Source organism: Schistocerca americana, chromosome 3 (genome assembly GCF_021461395.2).
Source record: "Schistocerca americana isolate TAMUIC-IGC-003095 chromosome 3, iqSchAmer2.1, whole genome shotgun sequence".
Lineage (NCBI taxonomy): Eukaryota > Metazoa > Arthropoda > Insecta > Orthoptera > Acrididae > Schistocerca > Schistocerca americana.
Genome location: NC_060121.1, coordinates 491,902,545 through 491,915,049, shown reverse-complemented (window position 1 = coordinate 491,915,049; position 12,505 = coordinate 491,902,545). Strand labels below are relative to the sequence as shown.

General features: G+C 38.2%; 1 non-coding gene across 1 annotated transcript; it reads left to right on the top strand.

Annotated features, from left to right (window-relative positions):
- The first annotated feature begins 4,971 nt into the window (after window positions 1-4,971).
- On the top strand, window positions 4,972-5,046 carry Trnaa-ugc. The gene has a single exon. It is a non-coding gene; the product is annotated as a tRNA-Ala (tRNA).
- Window positions 5,047-12,505: the final 7,459 nt, after the last annotated feature.

Genomic DNA, 12,505 nt, shown 5'->3' with positions numbered 1-12,505 from the left:
CAGTCGATCATTTTGCTTTAAAATACAATCCTAGTCGTAAAAAGAAATGAGAACCGTTTTCCTTGACATTAGACTCTTTTTCTTACATGGCAATCCTTGCGATTGCTTTGCAACAATATTATTCCCCAAATTTGTTTCACGCATAACGTTCCAACCTTTCAGTTGCCACGAGGAGTCACATGTTAGCATTACGTATAGAGATATTTTTTGATTCCCTAAGCATTTCAATGGTAATGAAGGAAACAGTATAGAATATTCAAGGAGGACAGTAAAAACTAATGTTGCTGGTGGTCACTGCGCTTCACCGAGTTCGCAGTGAAAAAAGCCTTGTCAGCGTTGAAACTGTTAACTTTTTATCACAAAGCAACTAAATATTGAGTCATGTCAATTAGTGCTGAAAAAAGTTAGGTAATCCGTCTGATGATGGAATTATAATTTCGAAACTGGAGCCCAGTACACGTTGAGAAATTTGTTAAAATCAAATGTGATTAAAATGTCAGGATTTTTTTTTGTCTGGTTTGAAGCCTTGTATGGTTCTGAAAAATGGACATTAGACAGCTCAGGCAAGAGGAGAATCGGAATGGTGCTACAGAAGGTTGCCGAATAATAAATGATTATAGCAACAAGTAACTACTGTTAACAGCTGTAGACACGAAAACTATTTTCATTTCAGTTTCTGAATTAAACTTCCGAACATTTATAAGGTGTGATGGGACAATAAGTTCCTAACTATACTATTTACAGACTACATCTACATCTACATAGATACTCCGAAAGCCACCGTACGGTGTTTTGTGGAGTGTACCCTGTCCCATTACTAGACATTTCCTTTCCTATTTCATTCGCAAATAGAGCACTGCCACTGTGATTCTTGTCTTAAAGTAAATCGTAAGACTGTAATGTTTCTTAACGGTTATTGTACTGAACCGTTAATATTGCAAGCAAAGAAACAAAAAATATTTAGATACGCTCTACGAGCATTCTCTTCCTGGATAAAGAATTATTACAGGACGTCATTTCGAGAGTTTAACGTAATACGCGGTTAATTATTCTATTTTTTGTATAAATGAACGTGTATAAAGCTAAGATAATCTTACGAGACTGTAGAACACACTCTGCGTCACTGCTGCTGTTTACAACAGGCGCTGGATTGCAGGATCAATGGAACAGCCTATCAATCCTCTTCCCGGAAGGTTAAGTGCTGGCCTCGAAGATTTATTGCTTTGAGGAAGGCTTCCGGATAAAACTTCGTTGGAAAATTTTCGAAGGGATTTCCGTTGTCTGAAACACGGTTAAGTTCAGTAATATAAGAGCGACAAAAGTTTCTTCTACGGAGAATGAGGGCAAAACCACTCCAGTTGACACTCGACAATGTAAGATTATTCTGCATTAAGAGAGAATGAAAAGGAAAATATATAGTCCATTATACGTTTATATCTAAAATGCTTCGTCATCCATTTTACTGAAATGTATAACATTAAACTTTTCGGATTAATAAGCTTTGTGAAATTACTGTTCCACACTGCCATTTTCACAACTTACTATATCATAAAATACTTCAGTTAAACTCACTGTATACGTTATCCTTTCGTTCTTTGCTTATATGTACTCATACATTACCATTAGTAAAATTTACACAATGGAAAATAAATTCTCTCTCACGAGACAGAGAAAAATCAACAAAACTGAGGTAAACGGCACATTTCACTGTGTGACATGCACTTTATGTGAGATAATGATTCGGCGAGCTACAGAGAAGCAACGTTCTCAACACAAACTTATGTTGGTCCACATCTTACCTGTCTTGAGAAGACGCGAATCTCATTCTCCAAATTTGTGCCATTGCTGACAAGAAAAACTATCTCCATAACAAAGAGTAACGTCTTAAAGGACTAATTTCTTCATCGGAGGTTTGTAGCACTAATGTTCCTGAAAAGAAAGTATCATTGCAATAAACTTGCCAACACAGTTAACTGAAGCAGTTCCCATTTGTATACACCACAGAATAGGGCATCAAGTAGTCTTATTGTTCTAAAATAATTCTTTTCAAGGGGCTCTCGGTTTCGGCTAAGTACATAAACATCTATGCTGTATTATGTTGTCTCCTTCTTCTCTGTTCACGGTGAAGACCCTAAAGTGTCTTAAAATTTTATGCTTTACAGCTCTATCATCTACAGGTTAGAAAGAAAAACTTTCAACTGCAAAATTGTCAATATAGTAATTGCTCCACCAGAAGCAAGTAGATCCCGAAAATTTATTTGCTTGAATTGTACTCATCATAATTGTCTAATTTTCTTCTATAATAACAAATCACTTTGGTATTTCAGGAACCGACTTTACTTCTAAAATATTAGCACTATTTTACTTTAAATTTTTCGTTTGTGCAGTGCAGCGAACATGTGTAAAACATGCCTCCTCACCTATTATTATTACTTAAGACTATATAAGTGACAACAGACAACAGAGAACAGCTGTAGTACACTTTCCAGGCACACTAATTTGACCACTTGGCAAATACCTGAATAAGCACCGTCTGCAGCGTCAATAATTGCGAGACATGGAGTGTACAAGGTTTTTTTTAGGCTGGATTCTAGTTTGGGGTACCGGTACTCTTTTGCAGACACTGCAGCCGATAGGCAGATAGCGAAACCCCACTGCGTTCAGAATAATGACACTTCGCCTGTTAAAAAATTTTATCACCAAATTGTCGAAATATGAGGAAAAAGTTTTCGAATTTACGTTCCTCCAGGAAAGTTCTCAAGCTGGTATTGTTGTTTGGACACAGGGATAGCTATGATCCGAAGTAGAAAGCTCTGAACTATTTACTGAGTCAATTGAGTGTATATTGGAAAGGTCGATTAGGCGCAACACGAGGGGAAGCGTTCATTGTAGCTCACAAAAATATTGACCCTATTGAGGTCTAAGTTGAGTAAGACACTGCAGTAATCTGGTCTCGTATAACAAATGTGAGTGAAAGTAAGTTAATTCTGTGACAATTTTACTGGCCACCCCATATCGCAGTGACAATTGTAGAGTCATTCAAGCAAAATCTTCAGCCAGCAACACGTGAATACCCAGATCATGATGTACAACTTGCAGGTGTGTTTAACTTACCGAGTACAGACTTGGAAATCAAAGGTTTCATATTAGGAGGTACAGACTGACAATCTTGCGAAGCATATATGACGGTAGTATCTGTTCCCGAAAGAATAGTTACCGTGGATGACCATGCAGCTTTGCTACAAATGAAATGATATTTAAATGGACACCCTAGCTGCAAACAGGCGTTGATATACTTCATTGGGGACATGTTGAAAATGTGTGCCCGTCTCGGGACTCGAACCCGGGATCTCCTGCTTACATGGCAGACGCTCTATCCATCTGAGCCACCGCGGGCACAGAGGATAGTGCGTCTGCAGGGACTTATCCCTTGCACGCTTCCCGTGATATCCACATTCCCAACATGTCCACACCACTACATTCGTAGTGCGCCTAATAGATGTTTGCCCATAATACTCATTACTCGTGGCAGATTAATCTACCAAGTCCCGTACGAGTTCGGGCATAGCGTGTGCGTTCGCACAAGAAGGTCAATGGCCGGGAAGCCATATTTTAACTATATATGACGGTAGTATCTGTTCCCGAAAGAACAGTTACCGTGGATGACCATGCAACTTTGCTAGAAATGTCCCCAATGAAGTATATCAACGCCTATTTGCAGCTAGGGTGTCCATTTAATTATCATTTCATTTCTAGCAAAGCTGCATGGTCATCCACGGTTACTGTTCTTTCGGGAACAGATACTACCGTCGTATATAGTTAAAATATGGCTTCCCTGCCATTGACCTACTTGTGCGAACGCAGACGCTATGCCCGAACTCATACGGGACTTGGTAGATTAATCTGCCACGAGTAATGAGTATTATGGCCAAACATCTTGTGGTGTCACCGCCGGACATCACACTTGCTAGGTGGTAGCTTTAAATCGGCCGCGGTCCATTAGTACATGTCGGACCCGCGTGTCGCCACTGTGTGATCGCAGACCGAGCGCCACCACAAGGCAGGCCTGGAGATACGGGATAGCACTCGCCCCAGTTGTACGGACGACGTAGCTAGCGATGCACACTGACGAAGCCTCGCTCATTTGCAGAGCAGATAGTTAGAATAGCCTTCAGCTAAGTCCATGGCTACGACCTAGCAAGGCGCCATTAGTAACATTGCATGTATCTATGGAGTCTCACTTATATCGTCAATAGCGATGTATACAACAGGGATGGATTACAGTTAAGTATTCCTGAAGCTACTTACTTTTCTTTATAGCATTCATTACGTATCCTGTTTCAGACCTCACGCCTTCCTGCTTTAGCTTAGCGCGTGCCTTTCGGCTTCCTCTCATTGTGTCTAGGCTGTCTTGTCTAGACACAACACATCTATTAGGCGAACTACGAATGTAGTGGTGTGGACATGTTGAGAATGTGGATATCACGAAAAGCGTGCAAGGGATAAGTCCCAGCAGACGCACTATCCTCTGTGCCCGCGGTGGCTCAGATGGATAGAGCGTCTGCTATGTAAGCAGGAGATCCCGGGTTCGAGTCCGGGTCGGGGCACATATTTTCAACATGTCCCCAATGAAGTATATCAACGCCTGTTTGCAGCTAGGATGTCCATTTAAATATCATTTCATTTCTAGCAAAGCCACATGGTCATCCACGGTAACTGTTGATTCGGGAACAGATACTTCCGTCATATGTAGTTAAATATGGCTTCCCGGTCATTGAACTTCTTGTGCGAACGCAGAAGCTATGCCCGAACTGGTACGGGACTTGATAGATTAATCTGCCACGAGTAATGAGTATGATGGGCAAACATCTATTAGGCGCACTATGAATGTAGTGGTGTGGACATGTTGGGAATGTGGATCTCAAGGGAAGCGTGCAAGGGATAAGTCCCTGTAGACGCACTATCCTCTGTGCCCGCGGTGGCTCAGATGGATAGAGCGTCTGCCATGCAAGCAGGAGATCCCGGGTTCAAGTCCCGGTCGGGGCACACATTTTCAACATGTCCCCAATGAAGTTTATCAACGCCTGTTTGCAGCTAGGGTGTCCATTTAATTATCATTTCATCTTGCGAAGTACTTTCCACATGTTTCCCAAAAACTTTCTTCAGCATTTAGTTGAGCAACCCACATGCAATAGAAATAACTTGTTAGATTTGGTAGCTATAAACCAGCTAGGCTTTATCGACGTACTCAGTATAGAGATTGGGATCAATGATCACGTTATCATAGTTACTATGGTTATGAAAGTTAATAAATCAATCCAAAAGGCTTGCAGAGTGTTTCTGTTACAATCAGTAGATAAGCAGTCGTTAACCTCTAACTTGGACAATGATCTGACATCACTCAAGTAGATGATGTTCTCGACAAAGAGACTATTTCTTTACAAAATTTAACCATGATTTTAACTTTACTGTAGAGCCTATTTAAAAAAAATTGTCTCTACCAATGAATGAAATTTCAATTAATTAAATACTGAATAATCTAATACATTTTTCTTTACAAATAAGTAGTACCAAATCGTGTTTATACAGTACTGACGATTAAAATTTTCATTTAAATCCCAATCAAAACTTAGAAGATTATTATAAAGAAAAATGTGAATTGTGTTATAGTGATGTAGAGAATTATTGCACAGAAAAAGGTTATTCAAATGTAACTAGATCAGATCTCTTGGAATTTATTGATTATTTTAATAAGATAGAAATGCATAAGAGGGAACTAAGACATGAAACTATAAAAGAACTTCAAAAAGTCTGTAAAACGAGAAACTTAAGAAAATATTCTAAATTTACTAAACAACAATTAATCCATCACACTGTAAATCTGTAGGTCAACATTAATAACATTGCAAGTGCACTGAAAAAAAAAACTTTAAAAGATCTTTCTAAAGTCGAAAAATTGTTCTTAATAAACAATAATCAGTCGACCTTTCCTAGAGATCTGATGGTAATATTGGTAATTAATGACTGAAAATACAGAAAAGATAAAAAAAAATTAAACAAACCGTTTATCAGCAAAGGTTTTCAGGTTGTAACTTTATAAATGATGATTTACTTAAAACTACTACATGAATGAACAGAAAAGCTTTTGCTTTTATATCTAGAATAATAACTTACTAAATTAGTAATATGAATAATCAAAGTAAAGAAGAGTAATCAGTAAATTAAAGAAAATTTTAATATAAAGAAAATCGATTAAAGTTAAAATGAGGTTTTATTGTAATTTTAATAGACAAGAAAAAATACAAGATTTTAATTTTAAAACAAGTAATGAATTTTTATTAAGAACAAATGATATATAAAATTATTGTCAATGATCAATAAATAAACTATTAACTGAAATAGAAGAAATGCAAAGGAAAATATATGGTCAACTTATTAATCAATTATTTGGAATTAAGTGTTAACAGACATAAACCTATTTCTGGTCCTTCTTATACAGATTCTGTCAAAAGAAATTAAAAACAGAAAAGCTGTAATCTCTTCTTTATTCAATAAAATCAGCTTTATATCCAGTAGAAGATGATATGGAAAGGGTTAATAACTATGTAAATATTGGACCCGAATTGGATAAAATTTTGGAAAAGGAAAAAAATTAGTTTCCCCATTCAGTTAACAGATATTCCAAAATTTTAAAGTAATTGATGTTAATACTTATGACGAAAATTTTATCAAACGTGCACTCTAGCATACAAAAATTAAAAAAGAAAAAAAATTAAATTTTCTTGTAATTCGAATAATTGATGGATAAACATTTATCTAGATTTATCAGATCATAATCAACTAAAACTGAACATAATTTTTATCCTTGTGACAGATATTTAATCCTGTGACAGGCGCGCTGAAGATAGTTGAGCTAGTGAGTGTGTCCAGCACTCAGTGCTGCCTAATGTCAAATACCATTTAACTGACAATTTCTTAGTTTTCTGTTAGAGTTTATAAAGGGGGGTTTTGAACTACAAGTATGATCGTTATAACCGCAGATTTCAGGACTATTATGGGCCTTTATTAAAGCAAGTCTAACAAAAATGTTTAGTGAAGAGAAACGGAAATACTGTACAATCACTGAACCCTGGCGGGGCCGGCGCCAGTAGCATCTCTGACATGGGTACGATCGATTTCCTAGTAGAGAGGTTTGTCTTGGGGCTTGGGCCAGCTCGGGATATAAGCGAGTGCCGACCGCGAGAAAGGGTAACAACGCATTGAGAACGGAAGGTGGCGGTGCGCGAGTCGGCGACTGGCTGGGGGACAGAAGCGAAAACGGCGTGCCTGGGACAGGTGGCCCTTATCATGTGGTTATACTGGAGGCGGCGGGAGTTGTCCGGCGCTGTGCGTTCTTCGGCAACCTCGTGAGATGTGGATGTGCCCGCTTCCTTGGAGGAACACGTTGTTAGCGTCTTGCGTAGTGATGGTCTGACATCTTCGCAAAATCGCACCAGTATCAAGACACCCAGTTAAGTAACCTAATTACTACGAGCGTTTATTTAACTATGGTTGTGATCGCTATTGGTATAGTAACACGTTGCCATACGCGTGATGTTATGAGTGTTCGATTTTATTTGATGGCCCTTACTAAGCTTGTTCTCTGCTTTCGCATAATATTGATGTATTTGCAGAGTGTTAGTTCATTAACTGTTATTAGCAAGTGTTTAATTTGCTTACGATATCGGTCAAACACGTTTCTTTTGGCCTCCTGTTGTCAGGGGTGGTCTGTGTTTCAGTGAGCTGAGGCAGCGGGCAACCGAAGCGCAGACCTTCCCTTTAGATTACAAGTTTGGTTTACAGGCGGTGGACTTCGCCTGAACTCGTGTGTTCCTAGTCGGTAGCTTTTGCTGGGTTCGCATTTCGGTGAAATACACGATGTGGGGTTGCAAACGGAAGTGAAGTATTACTTCCCTCAGTCGGCTCCACCTTTCGTGGTTAGGGCTTGGGCCTTACTTCTGTTGTTACAGATTTATGATTATACAAAGTTGTAACTTTCTATGCCCGAAAAGCCCATCTTCCAATCAAATGGGCATTTGAATAATTTCGTGGTTCGCTTCGCAAGGTTCCCTAATATAGTAATTTGCAAGATTGCCGTAGTTACGTTTTAATGAATATGCTCTAAGTATTCATATTAAAATGGAGGCTGTGTGTCCACTGTTATTTCACATGTAATGTTCAAATGGCCTTAAGCACTATGGGACGTAACATCTGAGCTCATCAGTCCCCTAGACTTAGAACTACTTAAACCAAACTAACGTAAGGACATCACACACCTCCCTGCCCGAGGCAGGATTCGAACCTGCGACCATAGCAGCAGCACGGTTCCGGACTGAAGCACCTAGAACCGTGCTCAGCTGTAATTTTAAGGCAGTGGAATTGAAAGGGTCTTAAATAACGTGGTGTTAACTAAAGTTGTTTCGTTAAAGTTATGGTCATATTCAGCCTTAGAGGCGTCTGTCAGTTTTTATGTGAGATTGGTTTTAGTATTTAATAGACACATTGGAATTGAAATGTTCACTTCATTGGGTCAGCCCTGTCAATCCCTTTAGATTTAAAGGTCAAACAAAGCAGGTGTTAAGTAAAAACGTTCCAGTCACAATAAAGAATAAGACGTCCAAGAATCACACTTTGTTCGTCTGGAGAAGTTCTGCAGTCATTCCAAGTTACAACGTTGTGGCTGTGGTGCTTGCCACCAAATCTTTTGAACTGTTGCAGGTCACAGCAGTTTTGTTATTTTCTTACCACCCCAAAGATAGCTTCTTCCACTCCTTCTAACAATCTTTTCGAATGATCAATAAAGTGACAGAAATCTGTCACCTCGGATGTCTCTCGGTAAAGAGTTGAGCGCTTTGTTTCAACTGGCTCTCCGTTAGAGCGAAGACCAGGTTTCTGAGGTACGTTCTTCTTCTGAATCTTTCATCTGGATTATTTGTGATGAACAGCTCATGGGAATTCAGCAATCTCCCGAAACAAGAAAAATAAGGCCAAGGGCAATCTTCTTGTTGTCCTGAAGGGTGTAGGATATACACATGTAATAAACAGTATCTAGGCCACATTTGATTGCATTGTAGTCCAGATTTACAACAGAGTATAATGTAGAAGTGTCTATATCATCAGTTTCATGCATTGACAACATAAAAAGCACAGCCTAGTTACTACTCGTTCGGTACGAAACAAGACAGAAAACATTTTGAAATTCTGAAAGACAGTTTCCAGATTCTCGCGATGTGTTTGGCAAAAATTCCGGAGGAATTTCCTTCTTGTTCTTTTTCAGTGTCCCAATGAAGGTTAGCCCATTTTCTAGAAGATACTGTGAAACGTCCCCTTAGAAAAATTATACATGACTATGCTTAAACTGACACACAATATTTCTAGCGCAACGCAATCTGACTTTCAATAATCCCTACAAAATAATGGCCCTGACTAACATTAACCTATACCTTTCACAAATCACTTACCTCAAAAAAATCTTCGTTACTCGAACTACTGCAATACAGCGAGCGCCACTACTGCCAGCTAAATAAAAGATTCAAACTACTGAAGGCACTAACTACTGATAGGCATAGTTAGCAAATGAAAGATTTTGATAGAGAACAACCAATGTATTTACCTTAATAGTGTTCAAAAGTCATAATATATATAGCAGTTCATGACATCCATTCTTACAAATGTACTGTTTCTGATGGACACACGTCCAGATCATCCGCTATCAAAAATCCGCCATCTCACTTCCCCACATCCATCACTCCTGGCGGCTCACCGCCAACTGTGCAACGCTACGCGCTGTTAACAGCCAACAGCCCAACACTACAATAGCGAATATTACAACAATGCCACCCAGCCACAGACTGCACACAGCGCAGCCAGTGATTTTCATACAGAGCGCTACGTGGCGTTATGAATAAGAAAACCTAAACAGCCTACTTACAACTGCCCTAAAGGATATCTACTATAATACTTTTCTGTAAGTACATTCCTATGAGTGCCCTTGATTGTATCAGCTAATATCTTCACGATATCCACAGGCTGGTTAGATACAAGATATGGTCCATTATTCTGTCTGCTGCAGTATGTTTCAAAGTTACAAGTGTAAAATGTTCTGCTATCGCATAATGTGTACAAGTTGAAACCATACTTCGCAGGTTTATTGGGCATGTAAGGCGCAAAACCACAACTCCCACAAAAATGAACAAGCATTTCGTCACTGGTTGTGAGTGACCATGGGCTGTAGTATTTCTGCAGTTGTTCGAAAGTGGCGGATGGCAGCAATTTTATCAATGGTAGGTAGCTCTTTTTTGTTGAAATGTCACAAAACCTATGTGATCAGAGAAAGAACAGAAAGCGCTTCTAGCTTAATGCTGTTGTTGTTTTTTGGGGGAAGAGACCAAACTACGAGGTCATCGGTCTCATCGGAATAGGGAAGGATGGGGAAGGAAGTCGGCCATGCCCTTTCAATGGAACCATCCTGGGATTTGCCTGGAGTGATTTAGGGAAATCACGGAAAACCTAAATCAGGATGGCCAGACGCGGGATTGAACCATCGTCCTCCTGAATACGAGTCCAGTGTGCTAACCACTGCGTCACTTCGCTCGGTTAGCTAAATCTTGCCCTGAGAGTAATGATTCCTGTGACATTCGATGCTCACAGCTCTAATACCTTTTTGCATTCTCCTTTTTGTACAGCAATCACAAAGACTACTCATAAGAGAGCCATTATTTCAAAAGGAGAAGTTTTTCGGTAGTTCCTGCCCTTCGTACTTCACAGATCAACTCTTGTTATTTACATATCTACTGGTGTTTGCAATAACACAATCAGTTATCTCAGGATCAAAAGATTTGAGAAAACTTTCAACTTCTGTCTTAATTCCTGTAGAATTGCGTTTCTGGCCAGGTAAGGACTAGATTATATTCTTACGTTCTGTTTTACGACTACTAACAGATTACTTATCCTTAAACTAAAAAAAAACCATAATCCTCTTTGTCAGACGATTCCTGAGGAAGGTGCTCAATTTTGTCTGGTGTCAATCCTTTACTTTGTGTTAACGTTCAAGATAACAGGAAAAGTATAATACTAATCTTCAGTGGGACTGATGACCTTTGCAGTCTGGTCCCTTCAACACCACAAACCAACTGACCAACTAATCTTCGGCAACTAAATAATCATTCAGTCCAAGTGTTTCTGTAAAATAAAGCTTCTGAACCTAAAAACATTCACCTGAGATTATGCCACATTCACTTACATCATTAGGCGCTTTCGGTTCACATTGACACCACAGTGTAGTTCTCCACTTCACAGATCAGTCACAGCTTTTATGAAGAGTCTTATAATGCGACAGTAGTGAGACTTGTCACCTGACAGTGTACCAACACTGTTGTGTGATTGGCGGGCTAAATTAGTTACAGAAAGAATACTGGATTGGTGGTACTGTATGCGGCAACAAGCCCCGCAGCAGGGTTCACAAGAAAAATTAAAGAGTCAAGACAACGATTGTAAAGAACATAAAGAAGTAAGAATTAGTATGTCTTCAGCATCTGGAAAAATTGAATTTGAAAATCACAATAATTCATTATCAGTTTATTTTGAAATTATGTAGATTTCGAATGTCTTTTAAAAGACTTTAACGCTTGTGATTGATTATCAGATTTCGTTGGATATAAAGTTTCCAGATCGTCAACCCTGCACCTTCTTATCACTACGCTAATCCTCAGTACAATCCTCATTTTTTGATCTATTGATGATTGAATACAATATGTTACATTTTAAATTTCTGATTGGAAATCTTCAAATTTTGAAGTCTATTCTTTTTCAATATTTTGGTTATAATTACTGAATACATCTTTTATTTTAATACCTTCAACATTTTATTAATATTAGGGACTTCTTCCCTAATTTTCGGTTCTAAGTTTGAATATCTTTGATTGATTAAAATTATCCATTGCATTTAAAATTTAACTTATTTCCAAACATATTCATTTGTCATATTTAAACTTTCATTAAAGTTGTAACCATTTGATATAAGTTATAGACAAATAAACATAAATGACCACAAGTGAAATCTTTAAAATTCTGTATTCTCTCAAAATTATAATGTAAGTCATTTTTCCTAAATAATTTACTAATTACTCCAGTATATTACCACTAAACATATCAAAAAGATTTTATTTTTCCGGTTTATGATAATAAATGAGTAGCAACCTGATCGTATATATTTAAATTAACTATGAAAGATTAAGATTTTTTGGATCATTGGGTAATTTTTCAATCATGAACATACAAAAAAATATTACATGTTTGATTGTTTAACTAACATTGCTATATCAAGATTAGGTAAAGGATTATTTCTATATTTTTTACTATTTTTTTTACTTTCAATCATTTTCCATTAGTAGATTATGTCTTTTTTCTTATTGTAATTCTTTGTCAGCTTTTTTCTTGTTTATTACTGCCTTCTCACTGACTGCTG